This window comes from Lepisosteus oculatus, chromosome 20 (assembly GCF_040954835.1).
Source record: "Lepisosteus oculatus isolate fLepOcu1 chromosome 20, fLepOcu1.hap2, whole genome shotgun sequence".
Lineage (NCBI taxonomy): Eukaryota > Metazoa > Chordata > Actinopteri > Semionotiformes > Lepisosteidae > Lepisosteus > Lepisosteus oculatus.
The window spans coordinates 10,357,587-10,382,243 of NC_090715.1; the positions used below are offsets into that span (position 1 = coordinate 10,357,587).

At 38.8% G+C, this 24,657-nt stretch overlaps 1 protein-coding gene across 8 annotated transcripts in view; it reads left to right on the forward strand.

Annotated features, from left to right (window-relative positions):
• Positions 1-24,657, forward strand: part of zfhx3b (zinc finger homeobox 3b) — a 250,260-nt gene that overhangs the window by 48,782 nt on the left and 176,821 nt on the right. For 4 of the 8 annotated variants that reach the window (XM_015368065.2, XM_015368066.2, XM_006641207.3 and 1 more), the window contains exon 1: positions 23,744-24,171. The gene's annotated coding sequence lies outside the window, so the exon portion shown is untranslated. Of the gene's footprint in view, positions 1-7,593; positions 7,986-23,743; positions 24,172-24,657 lie in introns of those variants that run through there. The other 4 variants (XM_015368067.2, XM_069181396.1, XM_015368057.2 and 1 more) reach the window with 3 other exon arrangements.

The window sequence follows — 24,657 nt, forward strand, 5'->3', positions numbered from 1 at the left end:
TTTTTATGAGAGCATCAACAGTGTGGATTGTACAGCGACCCTGCTTTAGAGAGCCAAGTGTTATCTCTCCGAACAGGAGCTTTGTTTGGGGGGCAGAGAAGTAAAGATTTCCTTTCTGTGTCATTCCCTTTATTTGGAGCTCAGTATAAGGGACAATGGCAAACTAATCCATCCTGATTTGGGATTAATATTCAAGCCTGGAGAAATTAATTCGAGGGAAAAGGGGGAATGCTAAATGTGTCAAAACATTCAAACAAATAAAGGAAACAAAATGCACGAACCCAAACTGAATTTACATTTTAAGTTTTCTCTTTTTTCTTTAACATAGCAGTACAGATGCATTTCATCTGCTCAGTACAGATTTTGTGTTAATCTTCATAATGATTTTTTGAGCAAAAAAACAACAACAGTTTTATAACCACATGTTGTTTTTGGCAATTCTATTTTCTAAGCAGGGTTTAAATGTGGATTTAAATATTTACAATGGAAAATAATAGAGGTTATAAAAATAACTCTCCAGAAAATCCCATCACTTGCCCACTTTGAGTTATTGGGGTAAGAACTACTTCCTTACTTCAAAGAGTGTTTGAAATGTACAGAAGTAATCTGCTTCATGTATCCGCATGTAGCTGGAGGATGTGTCCAGCAATACAAGAACTGTCTGGAATACACTACACACCATATGAGGCAAAGGCAGGACCCAGGGTGAACTCTCTTCTTAGCTTTCCTTGTTATCCCATTTCGAGCTCGCTGCCCAACCTAACAGGTTTTACAACAGTAACTCCTGAGGTCAGCGAGCAGCACCTTTGTAAACTCGAAAGGGGAACAAGCTGCTGTACGGTACGGTTCAGCCCCTTATGCACCTCACACGGTGATCTAGCTGGGTAGAATCATCTGGAAGCCATAGATGACTTTGCTCTGAGACTTTCCATTGCCTTTCAAACACCATTGCAGGCACGGCTGCAGTAAAAATGGATTTGTTTCTTGAGAACGAGGCACCTGGCTCATGCGTGAGACTTGGTGGTGACCTGACATTTCAGCTTGGGCATTCAAAGCAGGTGGAATTCTTTAGCAGTGTCGAAGCCCTCTGTGTTGCCAGTCTATTGACCGAGGCCCTCGGCTCGCTGTCTGTACTGTCAATCCGATACTATACGTGCGATCTGGTGGACAGGCCCTTTTGGGAATTGGAAGGCTGGTATCAACTCTCTCTTCACTGTGATGAAGACAGTTTCCCATTGTGTCTGGTGATCCCCTCTGACAACTTCCGCTAAGACAGCATTAGCAGGGCGGCCCATTCAGCATGCACGCAGCCTTCTCTCATACTTTTGAATGACTTTCCAGAGGTTTTCTTTTCTCCTTCTCAAACACTACTCCTTTCACCCAAAGGGGTTTTCAAGACATGTCAACGTTTCACAGGCATGGCCAAAGCTCAGAAGCACTTTTTCTTGCGGCAGATCTGTTCCTCTTACTTCAGGAAACCTTTTCAGACCCCAAAGAGGAGTTGGGGATTTTATAAACCAGTGATAAGGGCTAATGTAATCTTACAATATAAACTTTGTGCTTCATGCATTGTGCCAAAATATGAAAGGACTGTTTATTTTATTCCTTAAATCTCACTTGCACAAGCAATGGGTCCTCTTCTTATGAACTAAAAACAGGCAGTAAATTATCCAGGAGAAGCTTTTAAAGATCCTGCACTTCTAATTAGCAGATGTTCACATAAAAGGGAGTTTACACAGAAATTGCAGGTCTGTAACTTTTTTCTTAAATGCTACAAATCATTTTGTCATCTTGAGTAAGCTTACAATAGTGGAGATGCTGGATGTTTCAACTAAGTCAATGATGCAGCACAGAACACTTTCTGTTCTTACAGCAAACTCGGAGCATGCTTTCAACTCATGTTCAGCTGTAGAAGTTTTCCTTGACATTCACAGATGCTACTGCACTGACATACCTCCAGAGCAGGTGTTGATTTTGGTGGGGACTTCTCAATATCTTGCGAAAATTTAGTTATATGAAAATAAAGATTACTGTCTTTTCCCATAGGAATACAAATCTTATCAAGGAGAAATAACCTAAACCTGTACATGCTTGAAGCATTTTATGTTATGAAAATGGCTTAATGTAAATTTTAGTGGGAGTACATTGATATCAGCTTACAAAATAGCAAAAATCAAAAGTATGTCCATATCTCTGTTCTGAAGCAAACTTACAGTCTGATCATCACTTTTCTCCACATTGGCCTAAATTGCTTGTTTATTTGTTTGCTTGTTTATGTATTGATTGTTTTATTGACTAGCTTGTGAATCCCTGGAGTTTAGGTGGTCTCTCTGGTATATTTCAGTAAACACAACCCTGATATTGAGCTACTGTAGGAATGTCAGTTTTGGGAAGATGTTAAAGTAGGCCATTCAAGTCATGGTGATGAGTCAAAGCTTAGTTAATTCAGAGAATCAAATGTCTTTCTTCTTTTCATTAATCTGTTGGATATAGACAAATGCTGAAACATTTATCAGCTGGCTATTGGATTCAGAAAAATGTTTCTTTTTTCTTTATCCTCAGATTGTTATTGGAGCTATTTTTTTCTGAAAGGAAAACAAACACCCATCAAATACAACAATAATAGTTCCTGTGCAGTAAAGTTAATTAGAGGAAAATTGTGAACAGACATACTTTTCTGTTAGTTTTATCCATACTTTATGACTGAGTGTTTGAAGTTATGAAGGATACTGAGGCAGCACTCCTAAAATGTGTCTCTTACAGAACATTGTTTTCTTCAATTATTTCCAGTTATATGCTTGACTGTATGAAGTTAGGGGTCATTTATTATTTAAAAGCACAGTTGTTCCTGCTTTTCAGGGATTTTTAAAAGAGTTTGCGTCTTTCTGATTAAAATCAATGAATGAATGATGAGTAATAATTCCATTTAAATTGCTTAGTTTCTCATCTGTTCTGCAAAATTTTTGCTGTAATTCCAGCTGAAACAAGTTGTGCTAATTGCAGAAAACAGGGAATGTCAGTAGACATTAGTTTAGTCTGTGAATGTGTGTTGAAATGCACTAACACATACTCACAAAGGCACAAATCCCTCTCTGCAAGCCCACAAGTCAATGAGTGCAGTTAGCAGCCAGGAAGACTGACAGCTATTTTATTTTACAGATGGATTATCCCTAGGGGACCCAGAGAGTAACTAATACTGATTTGTAAAAGTATTGATCACTGCCAGGTCCCTTTAATTTCACTGGCTGGGGAAGGACACAGAACAAACAGATGGTGTTAACATGACAACATTTCTGTTTAAAAGGAACAGATTTTTTTCTTGTTGCAGGAGTCTATATGCTCCTTGGTTGGTCAAATAACAGAAGGAAAAGAATATTTTTTGACTTTCGGGGATTACCCCCTGCGGAACAAATTTCAAAGTTAGGGATTCAGGTAGGAGCCCAGTAAAACTGTTCAAAAGAGGGTCACGGTTGAACGTGGCTCTCTCAAAGCACTACACAGACCGGGATGCGTGCTTTGTGAAGTTAAAAAAATGCCACAGATAATACACAGCTCCAGTCATTATTACCAAAAGGTAAGAGCACAAGTCTGTAAGGCGATTGTATCTCCCCCATCGTGAGTTTAAACTGCTTGGTCACCCTCTTTTTCTGTTCCATCGTCTAACTCTCTTCTGTCTAGTGGGCCATCCCAGCCCCTTCACTGCTCCTCAGTTCTTAGATTACAATTGCATAGACTCCTTGACTCTGCCTTCACCCCACTTTACGTTCTTGCTAGTTCTTCACATTCAGCCAATAGATCTCTTTCAGCCTGTCATCTGTCTCCTCTTGGCCAGTTATTCCCAGTCCCTCAGCCCTAATCACTTAGCAAACCAGCTTCTCAATACCTTTCCTGTAATAATTAAAGCTTATTGAACTCTTCTCTGTCCTCAGCTATAAATCTCTGCATCCAACTGCCCTCTGGTTCAGTAGCTTTAACCACAAGACCTCTCAGGCTTGTGGCCAGTCTCCTCTAACCACTAGGTTACACTGTTTCTCTCTCACTGCCTGGACCTTAAGGTGCAACTGCTGTTTCCCAGTCCTGAGCTTTTAAATAATCCTACCCTCAGTGGAACACAGCAGAAACAATAAATGCTGGAAGCAGTCCCTAGAGGTCACTGACCTGGCTTTATGATGCTAAGGATTTCCCAGTAAAATCACAGGTGATGTATTCTGAGTCACTGACCTTCCAGTGGGGATGAGAAATAGCAGGCTGGCCAGGGGGATGTGGTAGCTGAGAGGGGTGACAGTGTCCATCCAGTGTAGGCTGATAATGAAGTGGTTGGTATTGCCTTTCTGTCACTGAGCAATTACAGGGGGAGATTTACAGCAATAGATAGGTGCTGAATGGACAGGGAGATGTAAACTACTTCAATATAGACTGGTAATCAGTGAGAGCAAGCCAGATACAGGGGGGACATAGCCATCTGGGACATAGACAGAAGAAGACAGAGAGAAGGGGAATATTCTGAGTCCTTTGATAATTGTGTTTTAGCAGAAATTCCTTACTCAAACTTAATTGCACAGATATGTCAGACAATATTTGTAATGAATAGCCTCAATCTGAAATGTCCTGTAATTGTTCTTTAATTAACAATACTTGTATGACATACTTGATCTAGTATTCTGCAATTGTTGCTACTTGTGTTATTTGAAAAGAGACTGAGTCTGACTCCAGTGAAACAGTTCTGGGGAAGCAGTGGAATAGTTCTACTGTTCTACTGTCTTTTCCCCCACCACTGGACAGGAGGGCAGAAGACCCTAAGCTGTATGGCATGAAGACACACTTTCTTGTACATGTTCCTGGGCAGACACCTTTAAGAAATATTACTAGGATTGATGGGGAAGACACTATTATTATCCCATTGACTGGAAATTCCTGAAATTATTCTTGGTGATCAAATTTTAAATGGCACTTATCTGTGCTACATTTTCTGTGCATTCTATGCACTCATGGCCTCTATGTAATGGTATCCTGTAAGAAATGCTGGTGAGGAATTAGCAGTGCAGTCTGGGAGTGTCTCAGGCAGGCGTGAGAAAGTACTCTGGCTTTCTGGAAAGAGCAGGACTCACAGAGGCATTCCTCAGCCAGAAATACTCCCAGGGTGAGTGCAGCTCTCCCACTGGGATCGTAGAGGCTTGGTGGCAGGTTATTTGCAACTAAGTCTTCACAAATAATGCCGGCCATGAACTTTAAACGACCAGCTACCTCTCTGACATCACCATCATTTTTAAGCTGAAATCACAGGAGCCTACAGAGAGAGCAGAAAGTGAGCTCCGTTAATTGAGGTGTTTTGATGGACCCTGCTTACCATGCTTACTGAAGGGGCAGGCCGTATGACCTTTGATCAGTTTTACTCCACTGCCTCTTTACTTTGAAGTGCTTGTTGTTTATGAGGAGCCTTGTCCTTTACACCTCGTGTCTCCTGTAAGACACCTGTCGCCTGTTGCTGTAAGTGACACTGGCAACAGGCTGCTTGTGGCTCCATTCCCTAGTGCAGATGGAGTGAGGTAGGGAATGGAACCAAGGCATGCAGCCAGGCAGCTCCACCATCTGAGACCCCTGCATTCTTCTGTCCACTAACTATTTAGTTGTCAGTGATTTGGTTTAAGTGGAATTGACTTTTATCTGCAATCTGCTTTAAGGCTGCCACCGGCAATACAGATTTCCCCTTTCTGTGCCTCTGTTTTGTCTTTCCCTCTTGTCACTTTCAACACATTACTATTGGCAGCTGAGCCACCCTTGATCAATACCCCAGCTCAGGAATGGCCTGCAGCTGTGCCGCAGCTGCAGGGCAGACTATTGATCAGGTCCTGCGCTCCCACAGGTTGGCCGGCCAGTCGGCCTGAGCGCTCAGGCAGGGGCGGGAGATCAGGAAATGGAGCAGCGGAAGGAAGGTGTCAGTCTTAACTGTGCGACCTACTCACACAGCTCTCTTGGAACTGTATGGACAGCATTTACAGAGACCACAATGCTTTTCCCTCAGTATAAAAACAGACACATGCCACATGAACGTTGCATAGATTTAGACTTCTTAGAAGCATTTTGTAAACCTCGTTCAGTCTGTAAGTTAATTAGGCTTGTTTGCTGTTCCCTAAACTACTACGTTTGCATTTTGTCACACCGAGTTTCTGTATGTTTTACTTTTCCACTACAGGTTGCGTTAACATGGTGAAGCCATTCAGCCCATATTAACTTGTTTGATGGCTTGCAGTTAACTGATGCAAGGATCTCAGGTAGCCTATTCTTGTAAGAACCCAGGGTATGGGCATCAACTGCATGGCTCGCTGGCTTGATCCAGACCCCCGCAACTATAATAAACTTGCGTTGGCATTGATGTATGCATTTGACACACTGAAAGGAAATTAAATAAAAATATTAGATTTTCCAAAACAGACAGCTTCATTTTTTTTTCTAAAGCTGTAAAACAGGGACAAACCGTGCTGTAGAACAGAATCGTTCATCTTTTGGTGCACTGATTAGGACATTGAAAAGCAGGACTGTTTTAATCATTAGGTGCTAGCGCAACACACTCTGTAAATACTCTTCCAGTGCAGATATGACTCAGATTGACTTGACAAACATGTAAAATAAACCTCAGAGGGTACGCAGACCCTCTGACCCCCTTCCACTGAGATCTTGGTGAGGGGTGGTGCGTGCCTGGCTAAACCCCACCCAGTCTGTATCTCTGCCAAGGTACCAGGTTGGTTGTTTTTGTTGCAGTTATAAGTGCTGCTCCCTGGAGCTCCTCATCAACAAGTTAATAAGTGCCCTAGGGAACAATTAAACCCCAGCTTTAACTCTGCTCTAACCACAGAGGTAAAAATAATCATAAAAATGTTGCCAAATAAAAAGGGCTCCAATGGGACCGCAGGAAAATCATAGCCTGTCTACTATTCAGCCCCTTATTTACTAACTGCAGCGGTGCTCCTCGAGAGCTGTCAAGACTGTAGTCTACAATGAGCGAATGAATCTGAGTTAATATATAGACCCATGTGGTATTCAAATTTCTGTGACAATCAATGGTATTTAAGGAAATGTGTGTGATGTAGGTGACATTGTTCTATATCAGGGATCTTTTTCAAGACACAGATGTTTGCACATTGCGGGAATTTTCTTCTGCTGCTCACAGAGAAACAAGAGTTTGTGAAACCAATAAAGAAACATACAAAAAAGTCCAATCACACAAGAAGGGGAGATTAGACATAGTGATTACGCGCTTCATCTTCGTATAATGACAAGATTCTGGTGAAGCTTTAAAAAAGAATGTCATACTCTTACCGCTGGAGTCGTAAGTTTCTTACTTTTTTTTTTGTTGCTGTATAAAGTTTGTACCTGATTTGTCACAAACAAAGTCCACCAGGAATGAAATTTGTAAAAAGAACTTGACTGTGATAGTAAATTAAGAGCTACATGGCAAGCTCCTCAAGAAGCAATCTATGCACAGGCTCTGAGACTAATGTCAGCCCTCGACAGTCTGTGACATATGTGTATAAGCTTTAAGGTGTTGCTGCTAGTTTTCCTCACTTCATTGCTTCTTTCTTGCTGTTTTCCTAGGTGGCGCTGTCGGCCCTGCTCAGCAGACACTGCTCATGTGACCTGACAGACTGCCACCCTATTGGCTTTCTCTTCCTCACCTGGGCCTTTTTGCTTCGGAGACCCGAGAAATACTCTTAAACCTGGGGAATACAACAAAGAGCACGCGGGCGCAATCTTTCATGGCGGCGAGGAGGCGGATCTGAAAAGCCTTTACTTATTTATTTGTTTTTTCATAAAAAGACGAACGTCGGAACATTAGAAAAACCCTTTGGCCTCCTGGGGCGGTCTCCCCAGCCTGCTGAGACTTTGAGGGTGCAACCTTTCTGTCCCTGGCATCAAACAGACACTTGAAAAGAAGACACGAACAGAAGGGCTTTCTGCTCAGTGGCAGCTCGACAAGACCCCATCAGGTAAGACTGCGGATGTCTGTGAAGTCCTCCTACTGCTCTCTCTGCCCCCACATCTCTGGGCTCTTAACCCCTGCATTGCCCCAAACCAAGATGAATTAGCCAGTGTCATCAGTTGCTTTGAGAATGCCCTAACACTAAAGTAAGAACTACTTGTACATTATAGTGCTTTGTGCCACTTTCTTGGGCACAGCCTTTATCATGTCCTCATTTGCTTTTTCAATTTAAGGGCTTGCTGTGTTTTTATGGTGCTGGTAGATCACTGAACTACAGAACGGCTCGTCTTTGCCTTCTTCTTTCTTTCTGCTTTGTACGAAAAGGCTCTCCCATGCCACTGTAGACTGTGGGAGGTACTGCAAATCAAGAACAAAGGGCTTACGAATTTTTTTCTTTTCAACTTGCCAGCCCCTTTGAAGACCCGATTCAAATTGACTTAATATTTGCAAGCCATGCGTGTACTCACCTGGTGCTTTACTGATAGCACCAAGGTAACATGGTGATTCATTGTACTACAGCGGTTCAGGAAGGCTGAAGTTAACTTGTTTTCATATTTATTGAGATGAGGGGTGACTGTGCTTCAGAGAGCCCAGAACGGAGAGTTTCTCATGCATGTTGTCAGTGGTAGACTGGTGAGAAAATAGGGCTTTTTTTGGCTCATTGTTAAGGAGAGTGGTGACAGTGCAGTGGAACTGAGAATAGAGTGTTTTACAGGTAATTAAGGTGGAAACCATCATTACACCAGAGCTAAAATGTCATTTTTAGTCGTTATTAAGGTAACAGAAACAGCGCTAGGAAGCTGAGAATGGTGTGGTTTTAATGCTTGTTTGTAAATGTCAGGGTGCAGAGTGACATGGTGACTAGAGATTCAGTAGTCATTATTTGGGTATGCAGTGACACAGCTGGAGGGCTGGAATGGAGTGTATTAGTGCTCATGGTTGCTTTGTTGAGTGTTGGTCTTCCACAACATGACAAGGTGTTTTTACATACAAGGAATGTATTTGGTGGCAGTTTTTGGGCGATTAATGAAAAGATGACCCACTTTCATATTTTCTGAACAATTTTAGATTGCTTCTAGTTACATATCTGCCACAAGGGCTTTGGATTTCTAGTTGTAACATTATTCCCTTTTAATTTCAATTTTAGTTTGAATCAATCATTGAAGATTTATACAGTATACTATAGAAATAACATGGGTTCATCACAGATCTCACAAGTAACAGACATCAGAAAACCATTTTTTTATTTCAAGTTATTTCCTAACATTTCTTTTACAGGTTCTGTAGATTTCTTTGTAGCGCCTCTGTCCCTTCAAGCAGTGAAATTATAAAGTATATATTCAATTCACTCTCTTTATTAGAGTTATAAACGCATGTTGATTCTTATATATACTGTACATTTCCTGCCCTGGCCGACTGTTACAGTTCTTTTTTAATCAGAAAACCAATCCAAAATAATTATGAAGGAGAGGTTAGCCCAGCAATGCTGTTTACTTACCTCAAAGAATACACAAGTCAGTGGCAGGCTGTTTTTGTGTAAGATAGAAACAGCAATGGGGAGTTTAGATAGAAGGCATTAGCAAACACAAGAGGTTAACAAGACCGTTTTCCCCAATAAGATAAAGCTCAGAACATGCTGGGACTGTGGCTGTTGAGAATGAGGTTATTTGCTGGTCCCTAAATAAGCCTGATTGAAAGTAAGTGGTGTTTATAGAATTAGGCAAATAAAAAACCATGTATGATAAAGAAGAGAAATTCCAGGGGAAGCGCACTATCTGCAGTGCTCCATGGCATTTGTGGTCTTTGTTTGAAAAGTTCAAAGTAATTTTATAAAATTTAGGTCACTGCATATTACAGGAACACAGCGGGTAACCATCATTTGTGAAAAAAATAAAACATACATAAAGATCTCTTTTATTTTCATTTTCTAATATGTATTTTAAAGGACTGTGGGCTTTAAAAAGAAAACACTTCAAAGCATTAAAAGGAACAATATCCATCTTTTTGGGAACTAATTAAGGACGTGAGTTGAAATTTATTTCACAGAAGCACATTACAGCCCCTGAAGGGTCAGCTGGTTCACAATAGGACAAAGATAATGCGACAGAAGTCGACAGTGCCAAATGCCGACAGGACAGAGAAGCCCCCTTGTCTGCTAATGGTGTTTGGCTAGCCCAAGGCTCAGACACCACTGCCTATTCTGCATGTGGGATGCACTCTACTGTAGTTGGATCTGTTCTCTTTGTGCCAGCTGTCTTTGCCCTCCTGCAAAAGAAATGCATAATTTCATACATGAAAGACATATGTAATTGGATGCTGCCTGACCAGATCATATGCAAGAAACTGAAAAAAAAGCAGGCATGTGTTTATAAGAGATATACATTTGTACATAATCTGCATCTGATTTAATATGAGGCAGATTCCTTGGTATACATGTATATTGCACGGACTTTATCATATAAACATATAATGCATTTATGTTGTATATTCTTATTTCAAAAGGGTCCAGACTGATAACAAGTCCGTGTGACATACAAGAACATGTTGAATGAGATAGATCATTGTCTAAGTATGGCGTTCTACACAAAGTAGAATGCAATACACAAGTATTGCTGAAATAAAGAAGAAGAATTGCATTTTTAAAAATAAAGTACTTCAGCCTTGTGGAGCTCAGTAGGTTTCTTGCACTACACTTGTTGAACAATACATGCAATATATTTGGTCAACTTGTGTATCTATCATTCAGATTGTATGCATCCATGTATACTGTGACTGAGAGCCCTGTAGAAGATGCGGACTTATTGAACTATTGCCATTGAGTTCTACTGCAGAGACAAAATCTGGGTTTCAGTCTAGGACATATTGTTGGGCTTCAGGCATAGTTACTCAGACTAGAATTTGTAACAGGGCTGCTGAATCCAGCTCAAATGAAGGACAAGTCTTCTGTTCAAGATCTGGAATTGACCTCCTCTTAAGTGGATATTCTAATTGGGTGTTTCAATTAAGGTTGCTAATGAAAGTAGCCCAACAAAGACTTCAGTACTGTCAGAGGAAGTCACTGAATCTTTCTCAAGGCAGGTGGGGGGTGGACACATTGCCTTGGCAGGTGTTAAAACTACCTCCTGTGGTGTTAATGTACTGCAGAAGTAAACGCCTCTCCTGTTAATTACTCTAACAAGCTCACACCTAGCTGAGGAATGGACTCCCTAATCGCTTTTTTTATTGGGCCATGGGTCTCTAGGCATGCCTCCCACCATTCATGCTACCCAGACTCTTCCTGACCCCTCGGGCTATAGGCTACCGAAAGGGCTGGATCTCTTTATCCTGCTCTGCTCTTGATAAAACCCCAGTGCTAGAATCCAGCACGTGCGTCTGTGTGTGACACGGGTCACTAAAACCGCAGGAAAAGGCACGGTTGAGCTTTCTCTTGCGGTAGCCTGCATTAAGGCTGTGGGCAATGAGAACGTCGGTTGTCCGCACGACTGTTTCTGGAGTCGTATACGAGAAGTGAAGTGCTTGTCAGTGTGGGCAGGGACTTTCAGTCAATCACTATAATAATTATGCTATCACGCCCACACAGAGATGTTTGGGTGCTGAATGCTTCGCAGAAACAGGTTGCTGCCAAACAGTGCTTTCCAAACCACACTTTAGAAGAACTGATAGATCTTGTTAGTGGGTACAACCATCACACACTGCTGATCGGCTGACAATGATCTGTGTATTTCTTTCAGAGCCATGTTGCTTTCTTTAGGGTATCACCGCATTTCATGTTGCTAAATCTTCCTGGACTACTGTGTGTGATGCTTTTCAAATTTTAGAAAAACAAAGCACCCCCAATAGTAGAATTCAAAGTAATAAGTGTGACCAATTCAAAGTAGAATTTAATTTTTTGGGAGGTTATTTTGGTCAATAGTAAACTTAAACCCAGATTTAAGACACTTAATAAATACATTTTTTTCTTAAATCTTAAAAATCTCTATTTCTCTTTCTTTAAGAAAAATAGTTTTTAAGAAATACTTGGAATGTGCAATGTGTATAAATCTACAGACAATGAAAAACCAACAACAGGCATTATTAAAGACTGTTTGAATGAATTAATGAAATATTCTGCTAAAATAATCCAAATGAAAATATTTAAGAGCTCTCTGCAACATGTCTCAAATAGAATTCACATTTCAATAATATGAAAGTAAAGGACTGATACTACTGCACCTGACATATCTAGAGATTGACACAATTGACCTAAAACCTGTATTGAACAATATAAGAAAATAAATAAGTACAGAAATGTGATTAAATTTATGATGCCGAGGAAATCCAAATGAAAAGGAAAATTTAATGAACAATAAAGTAAAGATGGAAAAAAATGGTCAAAGAGGTATGCTATTGTACTGTGAAAGTGCAATGAACTTCAATGTGGAGCTTCCATTACATTAAAGACAAGATGCTGTTGCGGGTTTAATTCCAGTAGTTAAACCCATATATGCTCAAGTGAAATGGATTAATTTCTCTATTCATAATTCAGTGTGGTTTGGAGTATAAGCAATGAGGAGCTAATTGCGATGCTGTCAAATCATAGTTACATATTGCTGTTGTTTGGATTCAAACACAAACACATTTTAGAAAGATATGCAAGGCATTACCTGCTGGTTAAATAAAATATATATACACAAATGGTATAGAGGGGACAGAAAGTTGTATGTTCAGTTATCTACAGTATATATCACTACATGGGCCTAGCCTTCTAAGCCCCATTTATGAGTAATAAAAAACAAATGTGATGCAAAAGATTGCAACAGTGCAGTAGAGACAAAAATGTTTTAAAAATAAAATTACAAGATAGAACTGTATCTTGTGAACAAGATGTGAAAAATATTAGTGTCATGATTTTTTCTTGCTCAAAGTGCATCCTCTATGCGGGAGGTTCACAACCAAAAGACTGATCGAGGAAAGGAAATCTGTGAGCAGTTTGTGACTCAAAGGCTATAGGTGAAAAAAACATTATTTTGCTTAATGGAGATAGCCAAGCTCTAAGGCATGAGTGCAATTATATGTCAGTGAAGAAACAGCAACCTGTTTCTGTTTGTTAATCTAATTGGGTGACTTGCATGGCGATTGTTTTTAAATACTATAGATTCTTCAACAAGCTTCTCTTTGGTATTTGCTCATTTATTACATGAGTAATTTTACTAAGGATTCTGTGATGGAAATTACTGCACAGAACTCATCACTAGCAATATTGAAGTGATACCGTTGTGAATTGTTTACCGTTAACAGTAACAATTACTCTTGTTCACATTCAGTAATTCTTTCCCCAAACATAATGCACTCTTCTAAAAAAATAAATTCAGTTTTTAGATTGGCTGTAACAGTTATTCCCATTGATCCAAACTTTCAGTACAATACATCATTGCTTGATTGTTCTGGAAATCAAAACAATTTAGTGTGTAGAAAGGCAAAATTCATTGGTTCTTTTTCTGTCCAGATCATTTCTAAAATAAATAAGTTCTTCTCTGTTGCAACATTCATCCCACTGACCATAATTCAGTCTCCTTATACCACTACCTAAAAAAAGGAAATGTTAGAATGTTATTTACTTTTTTGTTTGTAATAAATTTGTGGTAGATAACTTTCATACACTCAATTTCAGTACAGACCTCAATGGCAATGTGTATGTATCGTTGTGTTATGTTAATGTAGTGCATTTCTTAACCTTGTGGGTTTTCATTGTACATATTCTTATGCACAAAAAGCAATCCTGTCCAAATGTACAGCTGTGTTTTATTGTTATGCCATGATGGTAAGTGTGTTGCATGAGGCAAAGATAAAATGGCATGTCTTCACACACACACAAAAGAATACTCCATGCGCCAGTTTTTAAGAATTAGTTTTGTCTGCTATTTCTAAAGGCTGATGTAAAAAGCAGAGCTCTCAGTGCAAAGGAAGAAATGCGTAAACTGTATATTCCATCTTAAAAATATTAAAGTAGTACTGCACTTCACAGTTTGTAGTAGTGTGAGACAATAGTCAATCCTGGCCTTTGGAAGTCTAGCAAGCTGGAGCATGAAAACAGACTTTTTAGAGAAATAGTTCCTTCTGATCTGTGCTACAATTATATTCAATATGCATATTACAATTTTGGGGAAAAAAGCTTTCTGGGATATATTTTCAATGTTCTAACTTAAAATTCATATTTTCAATTGTTTTAATATATCCTTTTAAAAACACAATACAACCCTGAAGCAATATATGTGTAGACGCACACAAATATACAGATATGATACAATGTGAAAACCAGTCAGTTATAAACGAGGTTCTGTAATAATACAGGCTTTTAAAATAGTTTAAGTTTTGTGCTGATTACATTGGGTATGCCCCAGTTATGTGTGTGTTAGGAATATATACATTAATTAAATAATAATTTAGTAGGAAATAATGTGTTCTTTTTTATTTAATTTGCATTCCAAATATCAATACAGGCACAAGAATACATAGTATCATTCTTGAATCCTAGCAACCTTTAACTAAAAGATTTGGAGTCTTATTTTCATTTTTACAATATCATTTTAAATGAAGTGGTTTGCTTTGTGAATACTGTGGTCTGGTGGACCTTTACAGTTCTTGCAAAACCAGCCTGCAAATCTAGCTGTTATGGTGCATGATTGGAAAACCGTTAAGCAGGGCTTAATTTGCTGCTAATAATAAGAAGGAAGATGATGATGATGCTGATGATGATGATCATGATGATGATGAGAACAATAACTGCCTTGTGCTTTGTGATTCCATGTTAAAGTGCTGAACCCAGTTGTTGTTTTCTTGCGAATGTAACCATTTTATGGCCAAAGCTGGACTTATAATCCAGTCATGTAAACCAGTTAATAGAATACCGCCGAGAGCCGTGGGCTACGGCGTCCTCTGCGCTGACCCTTGGCAGTAGTCCTACATTCCTGCTGCCCTTCCGTGGCCGCCTCCACCTGTCAACTTTCATTGCTGTGCGATGAAGGGGTTTTCCTGAGCAGCATCTCCAATAAATTGCTTTCTGCTCGCAATTTGGGCTGCTGGGGGCGGGGGGGCTCGAATCGAGTCCCGTTCCCCTACGGATACGATTTACAAATCTTCAGGCGACTTTAAGCAAATAATATAGAATATAAAAGTGCAGCATTAACGGGTGTTTCACTTCAGAGAGATTAATTTAGGCGTTGAGACTGATTGCTGATATTGTAATGGTATGTGGTCACTGGATAAAACATGAGGAGAGTCCTTTGAAATCATGCTTGCGCTGGACCCCTGCTCTCCACGGCAGGAGGGCTATTTTCAGTCTGGATGCGTCAGTTTGGACAGCTGACCGGCAGATTTCCGCTTTAGACAGCAGTAGAAACACATGTCACTGGTGTGTCTTTCATAGAGAGGCCACATGGAGAGAAACTCGTTGCCCGTTTGTGCATTATTTATGACATGCCCTTATAAAAAATGTCGAGTTACGCACTACAGTTTATTTTGTCAGGAAGAGTAGAAGTCTTATCGTATATTATGTAAATTTCCACAGATCAGAGCTGGACATTGCTTTATGTGCGTTTTATTCTTGCTGTTTTTTGGACATTTCACAAATAAATCCAAATTGTTGCAAAAGTAACCTGACATCAAAGGTTGAATTCTGCGAGTCCCTTTGAAGGTAGCACTGTTATTCGGGCTTGAACTGCTTATCCTTTTCACAATAGCTGTCCGTCGGTCCGTTTTCTTGGATAACATTGATTTTCAACTCCTTAAAAAGTGTCGCTTGTGATTTTTTTTAGAAGATATCATAAAGAATAAGAAGCCTTTAAGATACCGAAGGATTTTGTAGGTTCTTCGCTCTAAACAACAGTCTGTCCCCCTCTTTTTTTTTCTCTAAAAATGAAAGACAGGATTCATTTGCAATGTAGTGATTAAGGCTGGACAGGAGAAGAGAACAGGCGAAAGTGGTTTGGGGTTGAAGTAAATGGGGTATCCACAACATGTGCCATTAAATAGATTCTGAGAAAAAAAACTCATTTTGCAGAAGTGTAGATAAAGGTAGCTCTCGCCAGTTTACTATTTGGTTGTTTATTTTATACTGAAATAAATGCAGACGTAGAAATGTCATTATATTTTTGTGATTTCTTATATACGTTTGCTTATTCATTGAAAGTATAATACTTCTGAAGTGGAGAAAGTGATGAAGAATGACATGGACTGATAGACAGACCATAGACCATGCATTAAGTAAACCGATGTCGAAATATGTTTTTTACGTTTCTTATGAAGTGTTTTTTATTGTATCGATTAATTTCGGGTTTTCTCTCACTCCTGCGCTGAAAATATTCATAAAGCATTTGAGCAAACCCGATAATTACCCCGCTGTACCCAATAACGAGAGGATAATACCCCATCACACTTTTTTAAATTGTATTTTACCAAGTAAATTGAGAACAAATGGTCAGTATTACCTTTCTGAGTGTCCGATAAAAGGGCTATACGGAGTTTACGTTTAAAGCACTATAGCAATTCTCATTTCAAGGAATTCGGGCACGGGATTCTATTCACTTATTTCCAATAAAATATTTTATTTTGAATGCTGTAAATTGTAAAACATTTTTTAAAAATTGTTGACATTAAATTGAGCAAAAATGAGAAATCTACAAAATCTAAATAAATAAAATCTACAGAAACAGCTAGTTAAGAAAAGTTTAGAAATATGCGTGAATTGTGTTTTTTTCCCCAGCATAATAACAGCAATGTTTAGTTTTGAGTGTCACAAATTTTAGATGACAGAAATCCATCTTAATGGTTCAGTGTATCTTTCCTCTCTTCCGCTAAAATAACCCATTACGTGCACATTTTAGTAAGACTGTACACTAATTACTTATTTTATTTACATATTTACTTTTGCCTAAAAAACTAAATGATTGCGTTTAATTTCGGAGATACATTGTTCATCATTCACTTTTACAAGTTTCAAAAATGTAAATTTTAAAATTATGCCTATGAATTAGCATGCACAATTCATGCAGCACAGAATCGACAGTATTAAAGTACAGTATCATTCAAGTTCTTTTTCACGATAAAGAACTAAAAGTTCTTTACTACTACAAAAACATTGAACATCGAAAAGTGTACTTGGAGTGGAAGGTTAATTAGCTCCTCAATGGTTTAAATTTAATTACGGTGAATTCTAGGGTCCAAGTCAAACGCATTGCTTGATATTACTATATACTAAATACTAGCATTTTCTTCCCGACTTCATTGAAATAACGTAAGTTATCCAAACAATAAACTATTAAATGCTCTCTACTAATTTTCGTATTAATTGACAGTGTCTCCTTTTCTCGCAGTGTGAAACGTTCGAATTTATGATTTGAGATTATTTGTGCTTTTTGGAGAAAACGTTAGTTTATAATCTAATTAGTTCTTCAGACGCCCGTGTGACAAAGGAAAGATGAGAATTTGCGCAGTCTTTAACTTTAAGTAAAAGTACTTAATGGTGAACCTGAATAACAGACAACAATAGTGATGATTATCCGAACAGAAAAAAACGTGATAAAATCAAGTATTTTTTAAGTTCAACGTCTATCCCCGGAGCGAGTCAAATATTTTACTTTCTTAATTCTTACAAATGCCAAGTAGTTTCAATAATAATAGTGAAGATTTCGTTGGATTTGCATATATTAACGTTTTTGGAAAGTGTTTTGCTTTCGTTGTGACTTTATTTGCCCCATGCTGTATAAATAAGAGGTGTTTTGACCGAGATATCAGGATATGCGTCGTACATCAGAGACTGTGATTTTACATCATCATTGTATATCGTTTTAAATCAGATATTTTATGTAGCTTAATACGCTTAAAGAAGACAGGCATCATTTAGAAAAAACGGCACAAGATGATCAGATTAAATATTTATTATGTTCCTTGGTTTACAAATACGAGGCGAATTCTGATAGCGTTATTTTGGGGTTAATAGTTCAACATGAAATACCTTCCGTGTGCTGAAAGTATTATTCTGTGGGTATTCATTAGTGCTAACTGATTTTCGAGGTACAAAAGTGCAAAGAAAAAAAAACTTCCTTACAGAGGCTAGTCAGTATTTAAATCACAGATTTCACCTGCATCGGAAGGTATTGCGAAGCAAGAAATTGCTATTGAATATTAAAAAATATCTTGAGCAGCATCGTAGCGATCAAGTTTCAATACATATCACACAGCTTTCCACAGCTGCAGAAGAGCTGAACTGTGATATTAATTGTTCTGATTGTTGTTTTGCATTTGAAATTGTTTCAATTAATTTGATTACTCTGGTAATTATAATGTGAAACTCTTTAATATAGTATTACATTCGTTAGTTTTATGAAACGCATCCGAATCGTTTCTAAAGTTTCATGGATTGAATTCCCATGAGATTAAAGGCTTACGAAACGAAAGTAGCGTCTACCTTTACCATGATCTATTTTCTTAAAGCATATTCTCTTAAAGTACTTATAAACGCGCTCAGTTCTTATATGGTGTATTTTGTACTGGTAAATATACATCTTCGGCCAGCTAAAGATACATTTCTTCGCGTCCACATTGGTTTTCCGTGAATTTGCATATATGCAGATAATGTGAGGAAGCAATATGGATTTTCTATTAACCCGAACGGTGAAGTTGAGTAGGAAATCCAGGTGCTTTTGAAAAATTCGACGATGCCGAGTCGGAAGAACCGGCCCGATGAAATTTCACTTGTTTATTTGCATATATGCAAATACAATTGGCCAAGTTTCCGGGGTTTTGCTTTTCACCGCGCTGACGCGCCTGAATCATCAGACGGAGACTGCACGGGTCCGAGGTGTAGCCTGACGTCAGGTTTCTGTGCTACTTGTCGGTCCCTGTGGCCACAGTGAACATAAGAGGGCGCTGCCATTGCACCTGGGAGCATGGGCGCAAACTATTCTGTCCCATCATCTCCAACCACGGCCAATAGCCTTGTATTGTCCAATTCTAAGTCCTTAAAGCAAAAATGAAGCACGCTCAAGTGCGATAGCCGCCAACCTCTCTGACCTCGTCGTTTGAATCCTCAGGATTCAGTACTGAAATGCCCACTTCCCAAGGTGGAAAATTAATTTGATAATATGACTGTTACACAAGCTAAGCGAACACCTGTTAAGCTGTACAGCGGCGTTGAAGAATCGGACTGACAAGATATCGTGTCCGTTTTCTCTTTCTTGTTGTTTTTGGCCTGGTCCAAGTCTTGCTCCTTTGTGTTTATTTTAAGTGAGACCACTGTGGAGTTGCGTGCCCCCTATATTAATATAATAAAATCCCTAAATCCTCAGAACTAAAACGATCATTATCCCTTTATAAAGTTGCGAGACAAAAGCAGACTGCGGCTTTTATCTTTAAACGCTCTCGCCCCGCACTCATTTCCTCCCAGTGCTCGGCTGTGTGTTTTATTATTGTTATTCTGGGATGGCACGCGCGGTGCATGAGGCACAGACAAAATAACGGGGCTGCGTGCGTGTGTGTGTGTGAGAGAGAATACACTGGCTTACCTGGGTCTGGACATTTCGCGGTTTACAATTAAATTCTTGGCCATATTAAATCCGCCAGGGACGGTCTTTGAACCTGTATATGTGGTACTGCGTCCCGTGCGCAGCACTTCTTGAACACCACCATTTCAGCATTGACTTTGCTTTTACGATAAATAAACGCACAACATTTAGTGTATGCTCCAGTAGCAAAATCAGCGGTTTATTTTCTGTTTGTAGCGATTATTTTCCCTTAGGTGTATGAAATACATTTCGTCTGGGGTTAGTTTTAGATTGCTCTTTATTCCCTCGCGTTCTGCCGGTAAAATAGCCTGTTGGTCAATTTCGGTTCCCTGCGTCCCTTTCTAAAATTCTGGTGGCTCTGGGGTTTTCAGATCCCCCAAATTATTTTATTCGTTGCCCATTATTACAGGGTTTTAATTTTGTCTTCGAATGGCGTTTTGTGTCAATAATATGTACGTGCGCCCGCATATTTCTGTTTGAGAGGGTACGAACCCCGGATCCAGTGCGTGCTTTGAAGATGCATTCCACTTCAAACTGATTTCATTGCAAAAACAAATACAAAGGTGGTTTTAAAATGTTTTCAGTTCGCTCTTCTTCAAATAATATTACAACTTTTCAATTACTGACATTGTTATTTAAATGTATTTTTTTTTGGGGGGGGGGGGGGGGCGCTTTTATATACCAGATGACAAAGGCGAGTAGTCCTTAAATTTAAAGATGTCAAAAGTGGGGTGCCATCTGTATTCTTATAGACAGTGTATGGGTGTACTATTAGAGTCAGGGTCTCCTGAGCTGTTTCTCTACGTGCCCCACTCACACCGGTCTCTTTATTACCTCACTGCCTCTCTAACTCTACTTGCACTCTATTTTCTCGCCATTCATTTTTACAATCTCCTCTTCCCAGGAGAGCAGACACATCGCAAATCCTGGAGATCCTCTCTGTCTGCCTTTCACGGAGCCAAACAGTATGATCTGTTTGAGGCGCACATATTATTAGACACTGTACTACACACGTGCACACACAAACACAATACAGATCACAAATCGATGATATGCAACTATGCAAGATGTAGATTTGTAAACTGTGGTTTTATTCGGCCTTAAAATCATTTTGAGTGTGTGTGTGTGTTTCAGTGATATCTATGCAACACATACACAGAAATAAACAGTGCTCATGCTTAGATTTTACAGGTACTATGCAAGCGAATTGGTCAAGGCGTTTTTTGACATTTTTAATTCCATCTTTTGGTCACATATTATTATTATATCATGTTTATTGGTCTTAACTTATTGCGGTCTTCATTTCACGTATTAAGATGAGATTAAAACACGCACGTCATATTTGTTAGTTTATCAGTTCAAGTCCTTCCGCTTCATCGTTATTACTTATTTCGTTGTGGTCCGACGCACGGAGGTATATATACAGAAGAAAAGGAGATGAGATTAAATTATATGTAAACAAGAAGGCAGTTCATTCAGCTAGCTTTCCAGCCCTCTCCCATGGAGTGTGACAGGAGACAAGCGCACGTTTTTAAGATTATGTAATACACGCCTTTACTTTGTTATAAATACACACTTTATGCCAATTAGTTTAATCTGCGTATTTCATATGACGAGCCCCTAATGTTGAAATAAATAGGAGAAAATGTATTTACTACAGAAAAGTTTTTAAGGTAATCGGGTACAAAATAAATTCATCCTGATGTATACGACTCCTTGATAACTTCTACTGTAAGTAGTTACATTGGCTACATGAGCGAAAATGTGTTTTTAAAATCCGCTTGAATTTTTCAGTTACAAAGACCAGAGTATAGGCAGCACTAACAGTTCCCGTCTTGTGTGAAACAACCTAATTTTCTTAACCATTTTGGATCTTAAAGTTTACCTTTGTTGCCCAATTACGATTTTCTCAATTCCACATTTTGCCTACGATTTCTTTGAACAATTTCCTTCGGAAGTCGCAGCTGTGTGCATTAGTGTTGCTTACATTTTTTAAAAATGTAATTCATGGAATAATTAATGAAAATAATTATATAGGTGGTGTTGAGGCCACCTCGGAGCTCAAGTTAGTTGAAAAAGTGTTGCGAGGAAGAGAGTGCGAGAACTTGTCCATTTCTTTACTGGGAATCAACAATGGAATTATCATGACAAAGGACCTTGGGACACAGAGGTTGAGTTCTAGAATATAATCTTTCCATTTTTGGGAAGACCAAGCTTTTTAAACGGCATTTTGTTTGGGGAGGGGAAGGGGGGGACAAACCTGTAGAGTACTTCGCCGATCTATACTACAGTTGTTACTATTGATCAAATGTCACCCCTTTGAACGCAGGCGTTTGAAAGTTACACCATTTATCGGGAATAATCTAAAAAAAAGCGGCGGGAAGCCCTTTCAAGGACTGAGGTTTTTGTTTGTATAACTTTAAAAAGATAATTTAAAAAAATAGCACTGCATTAAGTACAGGTAAAAATAAAAACAAATAAGCGTATACAGATGAAAAACAAACGTATTCCTCAGTAAACATTCACCTGTACTATCCAAAAAAAACAAACACGCCAAAGTTCATTAAATATATTGCACATTTTGGGCGACAGAAATACAAATGAAATATCATTGAATGTGGTCGTTCTTAAATGCAGATGTTGTCTTTGCAAATTGAAACGTGTCTTCACGCAACCGAAGAGTGCAATACTTTGGTTTGGTTTTGACCGGACGATTTTTTGTTGTTGTTGCTTTCGGATATGGTACGATTATAATTTCAAGAAATTATTTTTTTTCCATTTCATTTTATGAAGGCTGTAAAATCAGAAGCGCTCCTTTAAATCTTGTCTAGATTTAAATCGTCGCATGCAGGTTTAGGCTGTATTTGCAATATGGAAATAATTAGCTGTTTATCTACCACATTTTTAGAGCATTATAATTACGCACGTAAACACATATGTGTGTTTTTATCCATAAAAATGCTCCTTTACACATTACTACGGAGGGGATGTACTAACTATAAATATACACCAGGAAGTTTAGGAAGCTCATGCTTTACCTTACCGCAGTTCGAATAGCCGATATAAACCTGGCTCTAATCTACACTCAGAAGGAGCAGACACGATGCCTCTTCGTTCCGTATTGAAATACAATATTCTGTATATTTATGCACCGCTTTTCTGTAGCAGTACATCGTAGTATCTTAAATCCCCTCAGGTCTCCCCTCTCCCTATCATCGCTTCACAACCACCCTGGGACCCACAGTCTTTTTGTCTTGTTAAATCTCAGCGCGGTAGTGTAGGATTGTACTTTCTCTGATCCCTACAATCAGCTAAAATTTAAATCTTTTCGCTCACATTTTATCTCTTCAAATCGAGAATAACTATGTACTATAACTACACACGTGTCTGTATATGTTGCAGTGTGTTTAAAATACTATTCTAAATAGCTATTTATTTACACGCCGTTGTGTTACGATTTTTTAAATGCATCATTTTAACAAGTCTTTAACGTTTTACAAAATCGTAAAACATAATGGGGTTGATATTAAGAGTGTGTTATTGTTTTTGTCATCTAAACCCTTATACTTTTACAACACAAACTTGTGAACAACAATTTGTCTCTGCCATGCTAATATCAGAACTTACTGTTAATTGCCCGAAGGCAATTAATTTTTTTTTTAGGTTGGGGTTTTTTGTTAGTGCATATGTAATAAGCTATCTTCTAACACTGTGCGTTTTAAATTACGTACATGTGTGTTAAAGCTAAGGCTGTGTGTTGTATGTATATAACATATACATACATTACACATATGCACATACTAATTTTTGTAGGTATTTTCAGAACCCTATTTCAAAAAGTTTGTTTCTAGGTTTTTTTACACCTAAAATCTTTCAATTCTAATGAACGATTCAAAATTGTGTATTTTAGAGTATGTGTAGAACTCCCCGAAACTATATATAAACGCCGCACTTTTGCATTCCTGTCCCCTCGCAGTGACATCGGTAAAGTTTCTTAAAAAGAAAATATTTAATGAAAGAGTGAACAGACCGCAAAGCGTTCCTTCTCTCTGCACCATTCCACACGGCTATGAACTTTCACTGTTTTTCTTTTAATCAAACTCCGTGTGTTTTACTTTCTGTTATTCCTAATTCCCTATTTTCAATCCGTGATCATCACTTTCCTCTTTTTTCCCTCTATCTATCCATCCCTCCCTCCCTCTTTCCTCCCTCCCTCCCTCTCCCTCTCTCTCTCCCTCGCTCTCTCCTTTGCTGAATCTTATTGATCCAGAAGGTGGCTAATTAGCCCTTCCCGTCGTGCCTGTGTAATGAAGCACATGCGCACTGAATTAATCACAGCCATTTTTTGCAGGAAACTAATTAGCAGGAATAAAGATCCAAAGAGTTTTTTTTCTTTTCAATCACCAGATCTCACTTTCACCTCTTCCTCTCTCCCTCTAACACAAGACACATCGCCTGCTTTGCATCCAAATTATTTTTATATACCCTTTACAACTAATACTTCTTTTTTTTACACTCCTCAACAACAATGATCTTTCTTTTACCATTCTAAATGCAAACTGACCAAAAGGGACTGCCTTGATGGGATCTTTAGCCAAACCGTCTCTATACTGGATTAAAAAGCGAAGATCACAAAGCGGCTGCAAAAAAATTGTAAGTTTCAACTTTGGGTTTTTCTCTCTCTCTCCGATTCATTTTTTTTCAGTTTTAATACTAACAGAAGGTTTTTAAATATTTTTCTTATTCACTGCGAGGGTTGATTATTCCCTAATTTTGGAGATTTAACAGCCGATCGCAAGTTCTTTTTCATGCAAGTTGCTCTATTTATTCTGTTCTGTTCGTATCGTTACCTGTGTTTACATCTGGGTACGTCCTGGCTCCCCTCATGACTGGAAGAAAAGAAACGGGGAAAAGACACAGCGATTCCTTCTAAATGCTGCAGACCACAAACGGAGGATTTTTAAACAGAAGCGTGCATTTTGGTGGAAGCAGAAAAAGTGAAAATAATAGCATTTAAAAATGACGTGTTTTGAGGAAGATCGCGGAAGGAAGGGGTTGTGTTGAGCTGTCGGAGGGTAGCGGGAGCTGCACATGATCGTAGCCAGGGAAGGAACAGATTAGTCCAGCTTGTGGGTCCGT